This window comes from Meleagris gallopavo, chromosome 1 (assembly GCF_905368555.1).
Source record: "Meleagris gallopavo chromosome 1, MGAL_WU_HG_1.1, whole genome shotgun sequence".
NCBI lineage: Eukaryota > Metazoa > Chordata > Aves > Galliformes > Phasianidae > Meleagris > Meleagris gallopavo.
In genome coordinates, this window is record NC_139404.1 from 11,719,438 (window position 1) to 11,742,411 (window position 22,974).

Sequence of the window (22,974 nt, forward strand, 5' to 3'; positions counted from 1 at the left end):
ATAAATATGTTGACTGATTCTCATAATTTCTAATTTACAGTAAATTTGGTTTATAAAGGGAAATCTGTTTATTACAACACAACTTATTTAAAAGGAAATACTTAATAAGGGAATCTTAGAACTTTTCTGAAAATAAGCCAAGAAATCATTAGCAGAAGCTAATGATGAGCAGTTGTTATACAGTTGTAATATGTAATCATACTTAGAAGTGCCCCATTGGTGTTCAGAACCCTATGTGAGCTGGGTGAAATCTTAAAGTTTAATCAATTCCACCTGATTTCAACACTTATTTCTATGATGCATAGCTACTGTTTATTTTGTATATAATATAATTTTGTTAGTCTGCTAGTGCTCAGTTGCATCAAAGCAGCTGTGGTCTCAATAAGCCTGTGACTGAATGAGTTGTGGGTTAAAATTGTATATTGGTTTTGAAAAGGGTCTTTGTTTGTTTGTTTGTTTTGTGTGTGTCTGCATAAGAGCATTGAGATTTCTGGATTAATTTTGCAACACTGTGAAGTTCATAATGTTTTCCATGATGCTGTTTTGTATCCATTTGTGCTCCAGCCCTCCAAATGATAGACACTTAGAAGGACACTTTCACCTAATTAGATCCTTACTTAAAATTTTCAGAACACTTCTAAGGTCTGGAAGTGTCCCCATTTGTGGACAACTGCAGAACCAAAGCTTTGCTGAACAAACCAATGCCTTCAATGAATAAGGTCATTCCACTGAATACTTTTAAAAAATATTGTATGCAAAAAACTCAACAAAACTATAATTTTAAAACTGCAGAAATTTGAGGCATAACTGAAGACACCAAGGAGGTTATCTTTGTTTTAGTTAAATAATAGCTGAGTTTGAAAATTCTGCTACATACAATTTTTCTTTATAATTGTTTTGGTGTATTGTTTACCCTACATTCCCAATTTCTGGCAAGCTCTTTTTTTCTGTAACACTGTCATTGACCTGACCTGCGAAAGATGATCAACTTTTAATTTTTCCAATAGTTTTTAACTTCTTGTATTTAGAGCTCTGTTAAAACACAATTTCAAAGTGAACTGGAAAACTATACTGAGTTCTTGGAGTATCAGAATTATTCCCTCTTAACCTGACAGACATAAACATTATGAAGACCTGTATAAAAATTTCAATGACATTAACACTAAAGGACGCAGTTCTGGTTGGTTATTGTCTGCCCAAGCTTTGCAGGCAAAACGTACTTGGAGATTGCTATCTTATTGTTCTAATATGTAATGATCTCCTTATTTTTCCCCTGGGATATTTAGGAAACTTAGGCTTTTTATTTTAGGAAGTCCTGTGAATGAGTCCTATGACTACAAAGAGAATTCTGTTCAGTATTATTAAAAAATGTAGGAGGGAAATGACTCTGCTTAGCTAATCTTACACTGCAGGATTTTTTTCCCTTGATTTCTCCTTGGATTGCATATGTGAACTTTCCAGACTCCTTCCCTGCTGGGTTCTGGGTTTTAACTCATTGTTCTGTATGTCAGTTCTGACAGACCCCTGAAAGGACACTTCCAAAGATGAACAGATAATTGTTATAACCCAAATAAGTACCTGGAAGATTAGCATTAAATGGAAAACAGTGAGGAAGAAGATAGCTATTTATCATGCTATTACTGGAGCTGGACATTGGTAACAAGTTGTTTTTCTTCTGAACTTAAAAAGACATTTGCAAATAAAAGTAGGAAAACTCCAGAAGAAAAATATGGTCAAAAAGTTTCTGCACATCCGCTTTCACTTGTGACTGATCTCATAATTAGGAGCAAACATACAGATATATCTTTGTGCCTTGAGATATCCATGTTTAACCAAGTATTAATTAATTAGAAATGAATGCGATTATTCATATTGACTCTTGGCAATATGCTCTTTAATGTACTGGTACCAAATGAGTAAAATCTGAACAGGAATGGAAACTTTTAAGACTCTTTAATTTAATGAATTTCATTTTATCATCTTAAAACCATTTCTACCAAAATGTTGAGAGACTGAAAAACTGAGTCTAAGTTAATATCTAAGGATATGAAAGCATAGTCCAGTGCAGTATTCCTGCATACAGACCAAAAACCTAGGCTTGTGTTTAAATACAGCCAAATCTGTTATAGAGTGATAAAAGTTTGCAATTCCATTTTCCCAATCATGGAGAATTAGTAGCAACTTCTGAAAATCTTGGATTAAAGTAGTTTCTTCATGTAATTATTTTAAGGAAGCCGTTGTAAATGCTGTGAAGCCTGAACCTGCTCAAACATCTTTATGTCAGTAGCTCAGTGGAGGTCAGTTGGATGGATTGAGCACACCGTTTCAGCTTATCCACTAGGAGTTTCATGAAAGGGTTGTTTGTTCCCTTCCTGACAGATCTGTGCATTCCTACATCATCTGGCAGCTTATGTTTCATCCAGAGCAGGTACACAAGTATGTTTCTATTGATCTCACAGCAGTAAACATTGCCAACATCATGCCGATCTTAAGACAAGGTAGAGTTGCCAATATATACCAGCACAGACTATGCCTGATCTGGGGGAAAAAAAATGCTTTTAATCCAAATTTAACCAATCAAATACATTATATCACATTTGAAATGGCAATGTGAGTTGATATAGAGTCAACACATTGTATCTTTTGGTCATTACATTTTTGGTTTGGCACTGGGAGCCGTCGAGCTGGATTTTATTACCCAACATCATCTGTGAGTCAGCATAGACATGAGAGTTTTCTACTTTGAAATCCCAAAGACAGTGATATTTGCTTTTCCTTCTTTCACTTCTCGTAATGCTACCAACTGATGTTTTCTGATAGCTGATGTAAACACACTTACACAGTAAGTAAATAAATTTTTAGAAGCTGAATATATCTTATATTGACTTGAACTCTTGTTTATCCAACAGACTAGAACTGTTGTAAGTTATTCTAGTTCATTGGATAAGTACATAATTACATTTTAAAGAAAGGGAGATAAACATATAGGAGAAGTATCAGTGAGGAAGATCTTTGATAGCTGTAAATTGCTACAGATTCCTTAGAGTACATCTAAAAGTAGATTAAGTTTTAATCAATATTATACACATATTTATGGTTTAGAGTATACTAATCTTTACGCTAAATGAGTGATAATGCTATTAAGGTAAAAACTAAACAGGAAATTGTCTTTAATTTTATTATGTGAATGCTCTCTCTTTGCCTATGCTTAGTACTACAGATTTTCATGAGAATATATAAGAATTCAGTTACTCCTTTTATAGAGTCACAGAATCATAGAATGGCTTCGGTTGGGAGGGACCTCAAGGATCATGAAGTTCCAACCTCCCTGACACAGGCAGGGTTGCCAACCACTACATCAAGTTACTAGATCAGGTTGCCCAGAGCCCCATCCAGCCTGGCCTTAAACACCTCCAGGGATGGAGCATTCACAGCTTCTCTGTGTAAACTGTTCCAGCACCTCACCACCCTTTCAGGGAAAAAAATTCCTCCTGACATCTAATCAAAATCTTACCTCCTTTAGGTTAAAACCATTCCCCCTTGTCATATCACTATCTACCCATGTAAAAAGTTGATTTCCCTCCTGTTTATAATCTCCCTTTAAATACTGTAAAGCTATAATGAGGTCTCTCCACAGCCTTCTCCAGACTGAATGAGCCCAATTCCTTCAGCCTGTCTTTGTAGGATGGGAGCTTCAACCCTCTGATCATCTTCATGGCCCGTCTCTGGACCCTTTCCAAAAGCTCCACAGCTTTTCTGTGCTAGAAGCCCCAGACCTGGACACAGTATTCCAGATGGGGCCTCACAAGGGCAGAGTAGAGAGGACAATCTCCTTCTCCCTACTGGGCACCCCTGTTCTAATGCAGCCCATTGGCCTTCCAGGCTGCAGGCACGCACTGCTGGCTCATGTTAAGTTTCTCATCTACCAAGACCCCTACATTCTTCTCAGCAGTGCTGCTCTCAAGGAGTTTTTCTCTCAGTCTGTATACATATCTAGGATTACCCTGACCCAAGTGCAAAACCTTGCATTTTGCTTTGTTGAACCTCATTCAGTTCATGTGGGCCCACCTTTCAAGTTTATCAAGGTACCTGTGAATGGCATTCTTTCCTTCTGCTGTATCAGCTGCTTTACACACCGTGGTATCATCAGCAAACTTACTCACTCGGTCTCATCATCTGTGTCACTGATAAAAATGTCAAAGAGTACTTGCCTCAGGACAGGCACAACACTCATCACTAGCCTCCACCCAGACATTGAACCATTGACCACAACTGTCTGGCTGTGACCTTCTAACCAATTCCAAATCCACCTAATAGTTCACCCTTCAAATCCGTATGTCTTCAGTTTAGAGATAAGGATGTGGTGGGAGATCATGTCAAAGAATGGGCTTTAAATGGAGCCTAAAGGAGAACTTGTATAGGCTATATGAAAAGCAATTTTTTGTCCCAAGCATAGTTGCATTTCTAACAATTTTGAGTATCTACACTTGAAGTCAGCTTTCTGTCCTACCTGTGTGTATTTATTACACAGAACAATAGGGTTGAACTAATATTCATTCTCATTAAAGTTAATAGGACTTAGTAAGGATTCTTGAATATGACAACCATGAAACATGAAATGCGATGAAGTTAAAACAGATACTGCTGACCATACAAAAGATATACCCATGAGTCATAGTCTTGCAAATTCTTTCTCTGGATTTTTTCTTCGGGATCTTAAGGCAGCTTGTGTTACCTACCATGACATGCAGTTGCTAGAATCTGAAATGAGATGAGTTAATGGCATTGCATTATTTCCTGATGACAATTCTATTAGCATATGTCACTGCTTTCACTTATAATTCAAGTCTCTGCTTGTTTGGTGCTCATTGCAAGGGAAAATCTGCAAGGTTTTATATTTCCATTTCTTTACAAATGTTTTATACAGCTTCATAAAGCTGAGCAATGCATTCAAATGAAGAACTAATTTGTGTGTTCTATTGGCTACGCATAAATGTGTTGTCATAATTTAAAATCTTTGTCAACTAGAATGACCTACGGTATATAATTTTTATTTATTAGTTATGAATTGTGTGATATTTTTACTAAAATAAAAAATACAGATAACCATTCTATACTCTGTTTGAACATTTTTGTTTACAATCTAATTCATTAATTAGTTGTATGGAGCCAGGCATTTATTGTTCTACTCTGGATGAAAGATTTCAAAGTACAGAAATGAGTCTTATGCACCGCCAGTTCTACCAGTACTCCCAGAACAGAGGCTGAAGCAGGGCAGCACTGTAGAGCAAGTGAACAACCTTCCATTCCAGGATGGCATGAGTTGGATTCAGCTGCATCTTCAGACTGATGTCACTTGGTTGCTTAAATGCAGAGCAGCGCTGAGCTGGGAAGTAGCATGATGGGTCACCTTATTCTGTCTAACTGCTGGGTTCTAATTCTGTTCTTTACCTCCTGAATTCAATGCAATAGGCATGAAAAATTTGTATTGAAATTTGGGAGAGATTAATTTGACTTTGGAGAGGTGAGGGGCCAGCAGTGAGGGAGGGTAGATAACTTGCTCAATACATAGCAGTTGAAGAAAGCAAAAGAAAGATAAAGTGGGAGAGATGAAGACAGCAATGATTGGTTAGTTGTCCTGGGTGGAGTCAGTAATGCAACACTGGTCTTTAGAAATGAAGATCAGGAATTTCTAAGAAGCCATAGGTGGGGAATAAGTTATTATGGACAGAGACAGATAAAGAAGACATGTAACTGTGACAGCTTGAGAAAAAGGAGTAATTGCTCTGTCAGCATGCCAGTCAGTGAAAATGACAATATAAACTGCATTTAACCTACAAAATAAACAGTTTGGATAACAAACTAAACAAAAAATACCTTAAAAGCAACAGTCTCTTCTTAAAATAATGCATATATAGATCTTATAACTTAACATGATTCAGAGTTTAGAAATAAAATAAATTCATACTACCTATGTTTCAGTACTTAGCTGAAGCATTAAGTTAAATTCAATACAAAGTTCAGATAATTAATTGGTATTTAGTAAAGCAGTAATCTTCCAGAAAATACCCAAACTCATTAAAAGTATTAAAAAAAAATAACATTCTTAGCAGGAAGAATTTGCCCTCCCAACATATGTGCGCGATTTTTCCACGTGCATTTCATCTTTCAATTTCCTGAACAAGATATAGCTGTTTTCCTGGAAAGTGCATACTCACTCAGCACCAAATCTTTTGTCACAAATAGGTTTATGTTCATGCAGGCTGAATTTCACCATGAGTCGGTTTAATTTCCCCTCTGTGGTTAATGGAGAAAGATCTCCATGAGTCTGATCTGAGTTGTCTTCTGTTAGAGTTCCTCTGAGCTGAAAGTAGGTGGGATAAATCCAGGCCTAAATAGGAAGAAAATGCATTATTGTCTAATTTTATTCATAATTATTCACATTTTATAAGCATGTGTTTCCATTATATGAATTATGACTGTTTTTCTCATATTCTAAGATTTGTTGCTGAAGTTATGCTTCCATCTATGTTAGAAACAGAATCAAAGAAGCATTTTGACTAAGACCCTTAGAATCACCACCATCAAACCATGTCCCTAAGCACCTCATCCACACACCTGTGATACCTCCAGGGATGTTGGCTCCACTACCTTGACTAGATGATCTTAATGATTTCTCCAGCTTTAATGATTCTGTGACAGAAGCCATCTAAATCCTCAGGAAATCTCTGTTCCTGAAGCTCAAAAATGTCACTGGATAGGCCTGTGTGATTTGGTAGGCAGTTGCTGGATAAACCTGAGTCTATTTCTCCTGGTGTTTTTAAACACAACAAAATGTTAGTAAGTTCTGGATGACTGGTGGCAGTGGCTGTGACAGTGTACTTATTTCATTTGTGCACAATTAGGGACAAACAGCCATTCTCTCACAAAGTGAACATCTTCAAAAGCTATAAAATCAGTAACCAAGTATAGTGTGGGTGCCCCCCACAGAGCAGGAGGCCCCACAGGAAGGACTGAAGGCCAGGTGGGATGGGGCCCTGGAGAGCCTGATCTGGTGGGTAGCCACCAGCCCACAGCAGGGGGTTGAAATTGGGTGGGCTTTGAGTTCCCTTCCAACCTAAACCATTCTGCAGTTGAATAATCAAAAATGCAAAGAGAGATTAACAACTTTAAGACAGCTATGAACACTTTACCTTCTAAAAGACTGCATGGAAGGATTTTCTGTGCATTAGTGAAACACCTCATTGCAACTTTAAAGACATACTCAGAGAAAGGGTGTGGAACAGATTGCTCAGGGAGGTGATGGAATCACCTGGAGGTGGTCAAGAACTGTGGAGATGTGGCACTGAGGGGCCTGGTTAGCGGGCATGGTGGGGATGAATTGGGACTGGACTGGATGATCTCAGAGGTCTTTTCCAACCTTAATGGTTCTGTGTGTTAAAAATTCTGCCTTCCTTGACAGCTCGCTCCGATGCCTGACCTCCCTCTCCGTGGTGAAATCTTTCCCAGTAACCAATCTAAACTGCCCCGGTAATGTTTAAGGCCATTGCTTCATGTTCTATCACTTGTCACCTGGGAAGAGAGACAGACATGCCTTTCACTGCAACCTCTTGAGGACAGTATGACAGTCACTTCCCCATTTCTGCCAGCCAGACTATTTCTCATGCAAGTCAGGACACCGTTGGCCTAGGCACAGTGCTGGCTCACATTCAGCTAACTGTCAGCCAGTACCTCCAGGCAACCTTTCCTACTCTTCCCCATGCTTATACTGCTATAAGGGATTGTTCACCCATGTGAAGCACTCAACATGTGCCTTTGCTGAATGCCATACAATTGGACGCTGCCCTGAATGTTGCTTGCCCAGATCCTTCTGCAGAGCCTTCCTTTCCTATGGCAGATTGACATGCCTGTCTAACTTGGTGTCATCCACAAATTTACTGAGGCTGCCCTCAATTCCCTCATCAAGATTCTTGATTAAGATATTAATCAAAACCTGCCCCAGTACTGAGTTCTGGGAACACTACTTGTGACCAGATTTAACTCTGTTCATGACATACCTTTGGGCCTGGCCATCCAGCCAGGTTTTTAGCTAGCCGACAATATATCTTTGCAAGCCATGACCAGATAATTTCTCCAGGAAGAGGCTGTGAGAAGCAGTATACATTGCTTCTCTAAAGTCTAGATAAACAATATCCACAGCCTTTCCCACATCCACTAAGTGGGTCACCTGGTCATAAAGGAAATCAGCTTGGTCAGACAGGATCTGCCTTTCATAAACCCATTCTGATTTGGTCTGATCACCTGGTTGTCCTGTACCTGTCCTGTGATGCACTCAAGATGATCTGCTCCATGACTTCCAAGCACCAAGGTCAGACTGACAGGCCTTTAATTCTCTGGATCTTCCTTCCTGCTGATTTCATAGAAGGGTGTCACATTCACTAACTTCCAGTCAGGTGGGAACTTCCCTGTTAGCTGAACTGCTGCTAAACTACCTTGGTGAGCTGTATGGGGCTGCTGAATCACAGCCTGAACCTTTGATTGATCACCTGAGGTGAGCAGTGAGTCAGCCATGGGAGCACAGGTGAAGGCAATTCACCTGTGCTTCAGGAAGGGGTGGAGCCTGGCTGCACCTCTCCTAGACCCATTTAAGAGCTGACTGCCAGTAGGGAAGGATCTCTCTGGAGATCTGCTCCATCAGGAGTTCATCTTGTGAGCCCAGGACAGGGTGAGTGACTTTCTCTTATTTCTCCAATATAAATTCTATTAGCCGAGCTCCTGGCTATATATATCTATGCCATCTGTATATCCATTGATTAAACAGTGAGCCCTTCCTTCAGCACCACTGAGTGGATCCCATCCAGACCTATACAGTTGTGTGTGTCCCAGTGGTGAAGCAGGTTGCTAGACATTTCATCTTGGGTTGTAAAGGCTTCTGCTCTGTCATATCTACCAGCACAGAAGGTATTGAGTTAATTTAGCCATCATTAACTGCCAAATTCCAATTAATACAACTATAAAATTGAGCATATGAAATCGAGTTCTTCCTCTCTTTCCTATAAAAACCTTCATAGGACAGAACACAGCAGTGGTGATATGTCAGTGATTATTATTCACCCAGTATTCCTGTTCCTTGCATTATCCTTATATGCTTTTCTTTTTTTCCTTTAGTTCTGTGTAGTTCTATGTCTTGCTGTACAATAGGAACTGATGGGAACTCTCCATTATAAGAAACTGTGACAGTTTTAGGTTTTTTTTAGGGCTGACCATGCAGTTGTTTAAATTAATTGGCAATTGTTAATGATCTGCCTTCTCTTGGTTGGGTTAAAGCAATTTGCACAGCTCAGGGTTGTTTTAGAGAGCAAATATAGAATCATAATTACAAGAGAAAATACAAGAAACACACAATGGCTAAGACTGCAGAAAAGAAGGACAGTAGTTTCCTTTGTATCCACAATCTGACACTTTGAAATTTATAAAGATCTTGTTGCTCTGTTGTTCACTTTTGGACCAGAGATATGGTTGGGGATTTTTTGTTTATATTTTTTTGTTTTTAACTTGTTCTTTGAAGGTTAAGTTACCATTATATCTGATATTTTCTTCTCACGAGTGCAAGCTATTAGCTGCTTAGAAATTGATCATTTAATATTCTATGGATAGAAAGTAAGTAGTTAGATCATTCCAGAAGTGCTTAACAAAGGAAGAAAACCTTCACTGCCACCATTTTGTGTATTGGAAGACAAAGGAAGGAAGGTGGGATGATTTCTCTGCTGTCCCAGCAGTACAGTGTTGTGCGCAGCAAAACAACATTGCATTCATGTTTTCAGATTAAGGCCTTATGCGTAGAACCTAGATTACATTTAACTTTCTTAATTTTTGATTTTTTTTTCTGAAGAAATCTGACATTCCTCTAATTCCATGTAAAACCAATTTATGTACTCTCAGCCTTTCCTGGTGCTGAGCTCACTCCTCATTCACTGACTTCTGTAGCTGAGAGTATTTAGCATTTATTAGACAAAATCCTTTCTAATTGTAAATGGGGAATGAGTCAGCCTGTTCCAGTCATGATAAATGAACCTGATTAAACATTTTGTGTCAAATATAGCACAGTGGAAAGGAAAGTCAAGAGTAAGTGGATTGAGGGGCTGCATAATTAGCAAGAATGGTGCTCATTCACTTCAGGGCGGTAACGCTGTGCAGCAACGTCAACACATTGAGGTTAGGAGAATTACAAAATCGTTATGAGCTCTGTTCTCCACTGGAAAGCCAGTCAGGCAGTGTGTATTTAGCTTTCTGGCCTCCAAATACCCTCTGAGCTTTGTGTGTTTTTGTAGTACATGCCTCAGACTTTGAAGGTGAACTGAATGATTCCCAGTGATCTGCCTAGACATCCACTGGAGGATTCACAAGTCTTCTGCTGGAGCTGCCAGTGGGATGCTAACACTGACAGCTGTGCAAAAGCCAGCCAAGACAATAAAGCAAAAAGGAAATGGTTAATAACTGAAAGAAACACTCTGTTCTCTACAACTTCACATTTATGTTGTGTTTTAATTGATTCTGAATCTTAAATGTCCAATTTTATTGTGAAGTGTTATTAAAGCAAGTTTGTTCTTTTTTTGTTGTTATTGTTGTTAGTAACTTTCTACTTATTTCTGCCTGTGAATGGCTGTTTTGCAGCATTTCTCATGATTAAGAAACCTGAAGTGTTTGCTTCTCAGTTTTCTGGCATATTCTGATATATACTGGCAAATATGGAGAAGAGGAAAAGAAAGAAAGGAGAGTATATTTTATGCATTTGCAGAGATTTAATAAGTATCAGACTCTTCTTAGACTAAAATTTACAGGGCTGCTGAAAAATGTTCACTGCATAGAACTGGAATTTTGATTCTTGGCTGTAAGACTTTTTGCCATAGCTACACTGTGAGTTTCAATATGCAAAATATTTTTAGTGTGACCACCAGGGAAAAACTGCAAAGCTGGCAATTAGCATCTCCCATGTTTCAGATGAAATACCAATAGCACAAAAATCTGCAATCCCACAAGAGCTCATCCAGGAGTTTGACTTTGCAAACACCACTAAAGTATTGAGGATATGCAAGGCCTGTAGAATTAAGCATTCGTGCCAGGATCAAGCGTGGAAGAATGCAATGAGTGTGTGAGAGTCTTTGTCATTTAGCCAGTCTCTAACATTTTCTTGACCTGACTGCTTGAGAAACAATTATGAATTCATTTGCATGATGGGTGGGAAAACACAGTGCACGCTGTGCTCAATGACAGCATGCTTTTCAGCACGGCTTGTTTTGGTGCAGTCCACCAGCACTGCCATCCCCTGGCCTTTTCTGTCTCCATAGCTTCACATCCCTTCTGCAGCTCATTGTTGGGCTGGTGGGATCCAGCTCATGGGATCTCTAAGCAGAAGAGGGCCCACACAACTGCATGGCCAACTTAGGAGGTGCCAAATGATGAGATGCATAAATACTGCCTGTGTTTTATAAGGACTGGAATATGAGTCAAAGAATAATGTTTTTCTACATAGATCATTTCTCAACTTTCAGCATCTTGGTAGCTCATCTGAATACATTTAGTCATCATTGTTATCTGTGGCCAGTAAAATATGCTGTCTTACTTCTAAGGTAGCCACAGAGCTTGTGTCTCATATTTCACGATTACTCCAGACATCAGTGACAGATTTCTATTTCAAAGCACAGATGCATTTCTCAGAACAAATACAACCTTCTCTTGAAAACTCGATGGCAAATCACACACTGATTCTCGGTAGCAAAAAAAGGCTTTTTTTTTTTTCAGTTCTTTTGCATGTGGATTTCTTGTGTTCAGAGCAAATGTCTCTCGTGATTTATTAAAATCTCACAAACTCAGTATGCTTAGAACAAATACAACTGGAAATATTAAACAGTTTGTACAGCAGAACTAATTCAGTCTTAAATTCTGTGAGGAGTGATTTGATACAAATATGTGGAAACAGAAGTGTTAAATTTCTGCCACCTGCTTTTTTTTTCTTTTTTTTTTTCAGTGGATATATCCTGGAAGTCCATCTGCCCACTAAAGGGAATGCAATTGACACTCTGTCTTTTGAGTCTTCAAGCCACTGTCTCATTTCAGATTTATACCTGCAATTTGACTGTACTGAGGCCATTTGGCAAACATATGCCCTGAAAGCAGTGGTGAAACTGCCAGGAATTACATGACTTCCTTGGTTAGTGAATAAATGGTGAAAAGCAACTAAGACTCTGATCAGCTGTGATTGTCAACACCTCTCTCAGTGTTGGCAATCTACTAGCAAAGCTAAAACAGTCTGTAATCTGGCCTTCACTCAAGAAAATATCACTCTAAACTGGTAACATTGCCAACAGCTATCCCATTTCAAATCTTTTTACTTAAGTAGTTAATTGACTTACTTTTAATCTAAAAGCCCAAGAACTTTTAGAATGTTTTAGTTAGATTGATTAAACATCTGAGAGCATATATGCATGCTTTTAGATATAGCAGCAGAATTCAGTGTAACGTATCAAGAGGTAGTGTTGTTATTCTTAAAGGATCTTGTATACAAAAATATATTGAGCTGATTCTGTTATCTCATGGATTCTGTAAAAATTAGGATGAGTGAGCCTTTAGCTAAGCATCCTCGTTTCAGTGTTCCAGGACTCAGTCATGTTAGTTCATGTTTAGATATAAATATTTTTATGAACATGTGCATATATGTGTTTGTGTGTATTACTTATGTGTGCGCCTGAAGAATTTTTTTCTGTATCTCTATCAGATGATGAACACAACTTCTGATTGCCTTTCTTCTTTCTCCTTAGTTTTTATCCCCTTCCATTTTCCTGTCCCAACCCGTAACTCTGAAACAGGTTTCCTAGAGGAGAGGTTGATGTCAGTATTCAGAAAGCATTTGAATGATGCCCTCAGTAACATTCTTTAACTCTTGGTCAGCTCTGAAGTGGTCAGACAGTTGCTCTTGATAATCTCTGTATATCTCTTCCAACAGTTTTTCTCTCCTCTCCCTTCCCCCCTCTTCCCTCTTTCTTGTCTTTGTCTCCTAATAACAGAAAGTCCAGTTCTATCATCCTAATCAATATCATCACAAAATACTTTGGTTTAGTCTTCAGTTACTGAAGTATGTTTATTTCTTCCCGGTCTATTCAATACTTCCAAATTTCCTTTCTTCTTGGATCTCTCCCATAGAAAAGCATGGGAAGAGATGGCTTCTCTCTTCCTTGCAATACTCCAGTCTGCTGTTCTGATTTAAACATGGAAGCATCATAAATGTCTGTAATTTTCTTGATCATAGGCAATTTAGAAACAGATTTAAACATGTGGAAAGATAGTGGATTTTTATGAGGAAAGTCAGGAAACATGCTATCTGCTTAGAAGTGCTGAGGAAGCAAGGAATCTGAGTTCTGACAGGGGTTTAGATGTTGTTTTTATGATCTCTTTGCTTTCTGCCCATACCTTTGTTAATTGTTACTGTCCCACCAGCAATGGAAGCAAAAGCAATATTCATACTCTGATCCCTCAACCACTGCTATCCACAGCCCTATGCTTTGTCCCAAAGCACCTTCAGCAGAGGTTTATGTTAATGCCACTCTGTGATTGGCAGTACTAGAGAAACTGGTATGTTTTATTTCTGACATGCCTATTTTTGCACTGCTGTTTGCCACGAAAGCACAAAGCAGACTGCCATATTGGCATCACCTTCACCCATGTCTACGGTATCCCAAATAGGCTTTCAGTCTCAAAACGCTTTACATTTCACTTCACTTTATTTTGTTCTTTTTTTTTTCCTTTGTACTGATTTATTTTACCATCCTGGTGCATCACTGTCAGTGTTCTCCTTCCTCACCTTGTCTGTTCAAGTCCGATCACATGTTAAAGGTCTGATGCTTCATTGTGCATACGTGGGAACAGCTTTAAATAAATAGAAGTACTGAAAGATTTCATGTAGCTGCTGTTTCCAGAGAAACCACTTTTCTCTTGTCTGGGCATGTTCAAAGAAGGTAGGTCAATTGTGAGCTAAGCATAAACCTTACAATGGCTTTGGGCTGTGTAAACAAATAAGAAAAAAAGCAAACAAGTTATGATGAAAAAGCTGCTTGTGATAAGAAAGTATTGAAGCAAATTCTTTTAACGCTTAGATTGGTGGATGTGTGAGACGGTGTCTCCAGGGATAAAGGTAGAAGCTGATGGGAATGTTCTCACTTTTCTGAGTTTTTAAGTTTTTCTGATTAATTCTCTCCCTCTTTTTTTTTTCCCCTTTTCATGTTTTCTCCTCTACTTAGGTACTTTAATTTTTTTCTTTGGCTGCTTGTTTTTTGATTGTCTTTATTATTATTTCCTTTTTTTTTTGTTGCTGTTGAGTTTGAGTTTTTTGAGATACATTTTGTGAACTTTACTATTTAGAAATTTTTCCATCCTTGCAATGTGTGAGACAGAGCATTTTAAAAGACTTTACTATCATGTGTCTTCTCCTTGAGATTTAGATTTACATTTATCAGCTTTATCTTGCCTTATCCACCTATAAAGATGCAATAATCACCTAAAATCCGAAAATGCCTGCATTTATTAGAGAGAAAATTATAATACTTTATCTTATTTTCTTGGCAGGATGGTTTTAGATCCTCACTTCCTGCCATTCCACTCCAATACAAGCTTGACATTTCATCCTATACAACCCCATAATGCATTATACTAACCAGGTGGTGACCAAGGCTGTATTTGAGTTAAAACAGGAAAGGGGTTGCTCACCCTTTTCCCACCACTCCAAATATCTCAGTTCATCATACTGCTTTGATGTACCTGATCTACAGCAAAGACCTTCTGAAACAAGGGGAAACAGCCCTAAAACATAAGGACATGAAAACTTAAAATGATTTGCCTGTGTGTTTTTTTGTTTTTTATTATTATTATTTTTATTTTGTGTTTTTTTTTCCTGTCTTTGGGAGTCAAAACCACTTATTTTGGATATTGGATTAAAAGCATCAGCTGGAACAGGTTGTTAAGAAAGACTTCTTAGGGCAATTGACACTGACCTGTGGATGACAGAGGTAGAGGTCTCTTTCCTTTCCCAGCAGTGGGAAGCCATTATGAGACTTTCCCTTTGTCATGTTTCTGTCGTTATTTGAGCTAAGAATCTCTGTGTCTGTCTGTAATTCCAGGGTAGCACTGACTGTGTCTTCTGTTTCTCTCTATCAAAGGCTGGATGAGGTTGGAAGGGATGTCTGAAGGCAGTCTGGTCCACATCCCATCCTCAGGCAAGGACACCCAGAGCATGTCTGTGTCCAGGCAGCTCTGAAATACTCTACAGGCTTTCTGGACAACCTGTGCCAATGCTCAAACACTTTCATCTGACAGAAATGCATCTATCTAACTTGTCATCTCAGCCCAAACCAGGTTTTCAATCTGATTCTGATCTCAGTTAACTATAAGTCTGTCAAGGTCGAGAAAGTAATTCATTTATACTGATGTTAATAAGATCAAAATTCTTACAGCTGCCTTGCAGGGAAAGGTACTGTGTTCTTTAAGCAGCCAAAATGTGGAGCTAGGGAATTTCTGCAGTGTGAGAGGTGGAAAGGTAGGTAGAATATGGGAGTTTATTATTATTTAGAATATAATATAGCAGCAATGTACCAAGGGGATGTTTCTACTGTTTTATCTGGGGGGGGGGGGGGGGGGGAAAACAGTATTCCTTTCCTGATATTAAAAAAAATGGTATTAGTAACAAGTTTAAAGTGCAGTTTAAACTTCACTCCTATAGTCTATTTCTGTTCCATTGAGAAGGAATGGTCTCTGAAGAAAATAGTTAGATCAGTTTACCCCAATAAGAGTTTATAAATTGTTTTCAGGTTATCATTTATGATTATTAATTTTACTGGGAAAAAAATACAGCCCAACCAAAGTAGCTTTAATATTTGAGTGGGCTTTTGTTGTTTTTTTTTAAGTGAAGAAAAGAATAACTCTGCTCAGGAAGGCATATTGTTTGCTGATATGTTTTGATTGCTTGGATAAATGGCCTAGCAATTATGAAATTGTTATTCTGGTAATCAATTATTTAGCAGAACAGACCTTTCTTGTGATAATAATCAGGTGTCCTTGGTGACATTTACAAAGTACAAGGGAATACACTGAAGACAAGCATATTACAAACAGAAAGATTATCATATGCCAAGTAACATCAATTACTTTACTTGATTTAAGGAGTATCTCAGTCCTTTATGCTTGAGACTTTTAAAAAAATTCTTAGAATTGTATGAAAATATATTTGTTCTGTACGCAACTGACTTATCAAATCTAACTTGCACTTTCCATAATCTAAATATCTAAATAAAACGTAGCAGCATGGTAGATTCATGAAAATTTTTCATCCATCTCATCGTCCATGCTTTATTCTATGTATTTCCACTATCTCTGCTACTTCTGTTACTCTTTTGCATTTCCTTTCCCATTTTCTTAGCAATGAGCTTCTCACCAAGATTTGCTTTTTATTAAAATTCCAGATGATTTCTCCAAGATGAGCTGTTCTCGTGAGTAGGCATCTTCTAAAGAAATACATGGGTACTTCCATGTTATCTAGATGAAAAGAAACTTATTTCATATTTTTAAGGAGCACTAGATTTTGTGCATTTCCGTGCTTAATACTAGCAATGTACATTTCAGAGATATTTTAATGGATCTTTCTAAGAATTTGTTATCAGCTCTGTAACAATTTTAATTAGTGCTCCTAAAGCAGTACATTTCAGATATTTTTGGATCTGTTTCTTTAGCGTTACCAAGTAAGGCTTTCTGAAGTCTGTTTAAAGTAGATTTTATCCCTGTATTGTAGGAATGGATCCTTGCCAAGTCCCACAGTTAATTGGTCCTGTGACTGGTGACTGATAACATGCTATTTGCAATTCACATTGCAAAACTGATTGTTGTGAACAAGTAGATTCAGTTTTTCCCCTCAGTTTGTGCTGCCTGAAATAATGCGTGATTGTGAATGTATTTGCTTAGTCTCTGCTGGTCCTTCTAATGGGACTGAGGGCTGTAGTGAAAAGTCTGTATGGGAGTCATACTTCTTCCCAGGAAATTAGAAGTGGTAGACTAAAGGCTATCAGGCACATACATTTCCAGAACTCTTACCTTCCTTGAAGGTTCCCCTTCTTCTACATTGTGAATCTGTGAGGCTTTGTGATTTCCAAATCCAGGTTTTCTTCATTGTCATGGAGTGGAGGACAAGAGGAGGGGTCCTTGAGAGGAACAGAGCAGAGGGCATTCAGTCCCCTTTCGGACTGCTCCAGCCTCTTTCGTTGTTTGAAATTGAACCTGGATGAGCCATTGTGAAGCATTTTGCAAATAGATGTCCTAATTCATTGGACCACTGTCACTACCTTTCCTTAGGAAGTATTTCTTGAGCTAAAATACAACATTGTGATTTTTTTGGGGGGAGACTAGCTTTTGCTGAGAGACTGGCTGAGAGGGAAATACAGAGATAGGAACCTTTCCCTCCTACACAGGCTCCTTTCTCTGCTCATTTACTAACCAAAGATTCAATTTTTTTTAATTGCTATATTTAATTGTTATATTGTTTTTTATATATATAACAATATAAATATATTATATATATTATATATATATTATATATATAAATAACAATATAAATATATATTCTATATACTTTATGAAAAGTTAGAAAAAAATCAGATTTAATGTGAAACCCATGATCCTTTGTTGTTGGAGCCTGTATCATTAATTCCATATTTATTTATTGATAGCATTCTTTAAAAAATATAATTATTTCAAAAATTATCTGTTTCCTTCTATGTCCCTCTGCTTTCAGATGCCTACATCTATCAGAATATTATTATATTGATAATAGTTGCCTTGAAAATTGCATATGTTTTGAGAATTTCTACCTTCTTATAGGAGACAAAAATAGCACAGTTAGACAGAAACCAAGAAAATATAAAGTCAGCTCCATCTCAATAGGCATAATACATGATATAAACAGCTAATATTGTGCCATGTATTTGTCTATGGTATTGATGGGAAAGATCTGCTGTGGAGGACAGTTATAATTCCTTTTTGGCAAGATTTTTATTTGAGTATAGGGAATTAATTTTATGTTAGAAGCCTTTTACTACCTGCTACTAACTTTGCTTTATTTTAAAGAATACCTTATCAGTAGTTCTGAGAGAAATTAATTCTTCTGAGACAAAATGGTGATAAAATCATGACTGTTAAATATTAAATGGATTTATGATTAACAAATACATCCTAAAATTTTACTATACTATGTTCCTTATTACCTCATTTGCATCTTTTAATGATGTAACAGTGCCATTCCACTGTATCAAAACACTGTGGTGTGAGACAGAGCGCAGTGGAAACCTAATTTTTTCCCTCTGCTAAGTCTAATTCTCTCTGATTCCTGGGAAAGAAGGTGGAAAATATTACAAGGATGTGGAAAAAGAATGGAAGTCTCAAAATTTCTTGCTTCATACCAAGATTGAAGAAAAAAAATATTTTTTCAGGGCTGATTTTAATGCAACACATAAGAATTGGCATTAATGGATACAGAAATATAAGAAGATGAGGGAATGTCTATGGGTAGAAACAAATTAGTAACACTGAATGAGATCAGTAGACATAAAAGGACAGGGATGTGCAATAGCATGGTAAGTCAAATATTAAAAACAAGGATGAGGAATATGATTCTGTTAAAAAAATATTGCTGGAAATATGATGAAGTCCTACTTTGATTATATAATGACTCTTCTGTAGGCTTTTCTGATCAGAGTGAAATTTAGAACGTGTGCACTATGTCAACAGGGAATATGAAAATTATGGACCGTTTGGTCACTATCAAACATTGAAGACTCCCAGAAATAGCCTGTCCTTACTAACAACAGTAAGTTCTAGTAACTCTGTTTTTGTCTCTGCATTTGTCAGTCAACAGACAAACAAGAGAGAGGGTTGGAACTAGGTGATCTTTGAGGTCCATTCCAACCCAAGCCATTCTGTGATTCTGTGATGTCGTGTGCCTATTTTCAGCAATTTATTATAGAAGTTCTCATGGAAAACAGACTGAATGTTTATAATTTATTTAGTTTTAATTAAATTGAAAGATAAACAAAGATAGGTCTTTAACTGAAGACCTTAATTTTGAAAAATGAAGTCTTTGACAGATTAAGATAAGTAATTAGTGAACCCAACTGGAATGAAGAGCTGGGGAATCTGAACATATACAAGACTTGGAATGTAGAAAAAGCTGACCTCAAGTGCATACAGGACTTGTGAACAGATTTTGAAAAGAATAATAATTAAGGGCATAGTAGTTGAATGAGGAATGCATCAGGGGATTACTAAGACTGATTGTGCTAACACTGTATCTCTCTTTATAAGATGACTGATTTTCTGAAAAAGTAAATAGCTTTCTACAAACAAAGCAAATTTGTTGGGGTTTCAGAAAAGCATTTAATATGGTGTCACATAGGAGATTACTAGGTAAACCTGGGGAAGTGAAGATTAACAAAAGAAATGTGGGCTCATGAACCATAAAAGACTCTAGCTAACAATAGCAGGCTTTGCTAAAAGGGCACCATTGGCCTAAAAGGGAAGTCATTAATACAACTAATATAATTGTTATGATAAACTGTGTTGTATATTTTCTTCAGTGATGTTAGTGTAAAATACAGACTATAGATGAATCAATGCAAGTAGTGAATGGAATATCATAAATATATGCAAAGTATCATAAAGTATGAATGAGATGAAACATAATATTATCTGATAAAAAATATAATATTGCTTTTGAGTAAGTATTTCTGGTATAATTGAGAATCTCATCAACTTGAGATGTTGGAGGACAGAAAATAAAGTGCTGAGACCGTATCTGGAATATTATGCACAGTGGTGGTCATGAATATTTAGGAGAACAAATTTGAATTGTGTTAGGAACAGAGGAGGATTTCATCCTACTGGATGTGTTAGGAGACTCTTTTATGAAAGAAAAGAGAAACACTTGACTTGAAGAAAAAAGGAAGTGTTGATAAATGATCACTTTGTTCCAAGGTGCAAACACAAAGGTGGTAAAAGAGATACTTTGCTGAGAAAGCAGTCTTGGCACACGAGCAAATGGGAATAAATTGGCTGTGAACAGATGTTGGTTGGAAATTGGAATATGTACCTTGTTAGACCAGGGTTAGTAAGGTTAAAACCTAAGTTTTAGGTGAAGCTCATAGCCTTATGAAAGAAAAATAGGATGTCAGTATCTACAGGAAGAGTGGATTGGATTGAGGAAGTTTGTGATCTCCTGCATGATGTATTCAAACAGAAATGCAGATAGACATTGTGTATCTTGTTTGCGTACCATGCCAGGTTTTGTAAAGGTCATAGGACCTTTACAAAGCAGAAAAATTAAATTATTCCTACCAATATTTGTGCATAGTAATACGTAAGTATTCAAAGTATTTATTTAACACATCTGCCATACTGATATCCCTAGATGTGAGCATATATTGTTTGTAGCTTCCAAAAACACCAATTTATCAGTTTGCTCATGGTTATATTACAAGCCAGTGACAAAAATTGAACTGGAAGTTCACAAGATGTGGATCATAATTTCTGATTATAAACTACTTTTTGTTAGGTAATTAGTTTGTTTGTTTTCTTGCTTTGGAACAAGGTGTGAAAAGTTAGGAAAAAAAGTTGTTGTGAACACTTTTTTCCTAATTTGGGATTCTTTGAAGGCAGTTTGTTCTCTCATAATTTTGTTTATTCTGTAGTAATATTGCCTAAACATTGTTCATTGTTATGCTGATAAACCAAGAGTAGATTGATATGTAAGCAGGTAATACTAATTCCAAATAGTAATAAAATTATATGTATGTAAACCCAAGATGATCTCATTAAAGTAATAAACTCAGAAGGATATTGAAGACCAGATGGAAATCCAAATAGGAAAATCTATAATAGGACATAAGGATGCAAATTACCCAGAGCTGAGTTTTTCCACATTTAAATGTAATTCCTTATGTCATGAAAAGATATATACATAAAATACAATCTGTTAAAGTATTTGTATTGAAATCACAATTTCTAAATAGATGTACTTTGAATTCTTCCAAATTAATGAATATGTATGGAATTGTTACCTTCCTTGCAAAGATTCAGTGGAAAATGTCAGGCCTTGTGGGATGTGGGATCCAAATTTCTCTTTTAGTATCTGCAGTTTTTCAGATGATTTGTGCCTGTATACATGCATATAAAAATATATTCACTGAACAGTTTGTCCAATACAGAATATTAAAAAAAACTTACTTGTAATCAGTGGGATACTTATTGTATATGTTAGTGCCCATTATTCTTTCTCTTTTATTCTCTGTTGAGAATTATCAGAAGGGTCTGAATTTGACTGGGTAGTGAAGTGCAGAAAGAACCATCGTCCTAGCTTTAGAGATCCATCTGCTGTTCTTATAGCCAGTATTGCTGCATTAGAAAAGCTGTCTACTTCAAAGATTCCTTTATCACTTTATTATAGATCTTGGTTAATTAGTATCCTATTTCAGACTTGCAGCCTGTCTTTATCCACAGACCACCATCTTTGTCTTTTGGGTGTGGTGGATTTTTGTTTGTCTTTGCTGTGGAAAACATGCCTGGAGTGGGAACAGGGAAGATTTGTAAAACCTAGCAGAAAACAGAAGTGCATTAGGACATCTGCTGAAGGAGCAAGTGTTTCCTTTGAATTGTATCCCCATCAGAAAAGACTGCTGATATCATACACAGACCATTTGTGAAGCACAGCCAGCTGTTTAATTGAGTTTAACCCTATGTATCATAAAGGAAACAATAAAAGGGTATATGCATCACCTCTCTTAAAGGCCAAGAACCAGATAAAAGAAGAAATGAACACTATATAGTATTATTCACACGCTGACTAGTATGAACTGTGCTGTTCTATGAAATGCTCTAAGGGGGAAAACAGACACTGATTGTTTCTGAACTTTTTTTTTTCTTTCAAGAAAATATGTTGATGTCAAACAGTATGGAGCCAGTCTTCAGCATCCATATCTAATTATTACCATTACTAAAAAATCTGAACATTTAGCAGTGGCCCAGGTTCCTGCAGTAAGGGAACACTTCATTTCCTAGACACACTGGCTGGCCCTAGCCTATAGCTCACCCTCATTAATATTTTTTGCAACAAAAAAGAATCTGTCATTCGGGATAGAAATGTCAGGTATAAATCTTCAGCCAGTTTTATGCTTCCTTTCCTTCCGCTGCTTCTTTCCTTCAGTTACTCAATTTAAAGAAGATTCCTACGGGGGTCTGGCACAATGCAAAACAGAGCAGCTGGCAATCCCTAACGAGCAGAACAGTCCCTGTAGCCCTTCCAAATTAATTGATCCTAAGTCATCCCTTAAAATACACTGCTTTACGCTAAGGTCAGTTTGGTTTTCAGTCAGTCTGCAAATCACGATAGCAGATAAATGTCTTGAAAAAAGCCTGCCACGTTGCTGTTGTTCGGTCTTGTGACAGTTTTAAGCAGGTAGAGGTGGAGAACTTGTTACAAGTGCAGAATAGTCAGATCTCACAAACTTTTAAAGAAAAAGCCTGGAAACATATTTACTATTTTGGAACTTGAGAGGGGATTGAAGGATGCAGTGCATATTTTAAAGATGAAGTTAGAAACCACCTCCATTGCAAAGCTGACAGTAGAAAGGCAATGCGTGTATTTTTGTGTATTACGGACTTAATAATACAACTAGCCTTCTTAGAGCTGGATTTCTTTTAGAACACAGCCAGCATGGAACATGGAGAGTATTCAGCAGTGAGCTGCCAGATCTGATCTCACCCTGCTTTCACTCCAGCACGAGCTCCAGTGGAGTTACCAGAAGTCAATGGAGCTACTTGATGTTTTCACCTGAGGATATTAATTTGGAATCTGGCCTATGCCTGAGTAGTATTTTCTGAAGCAATGTT

General features: G+C 37.3%; 1 protein-coding gene across 11 annotated transcripts in view; it reads left to right on the forward strand.

Annotated features, from left to right (window-relative positions):
• The window catches only part of MAGI2 (membrane associated guanylate kinase, WW and PDZ domain containing 2), a 710,219-nt gene that overhangs the window by 353,816 nt on the left and 333,429 nt on the right, over positions 1-22,974 (forward strand). The window contains exon 1 of one of the 11 annotated variants that reach the window (XM_085216622.1): positions 14,054-14,188. The exons of the other annotated variants lie outside the window; for them this stretch is intronic. The gene's annotated coding sequence lies outside the window, so the exon portion shown is untranslated. Of the gene's footprint in view, positions 1-14,053; positions 14,189-22,974 lie in introns of those variants that run through there. 11 annotated transcript variants of the gene reach the window in all.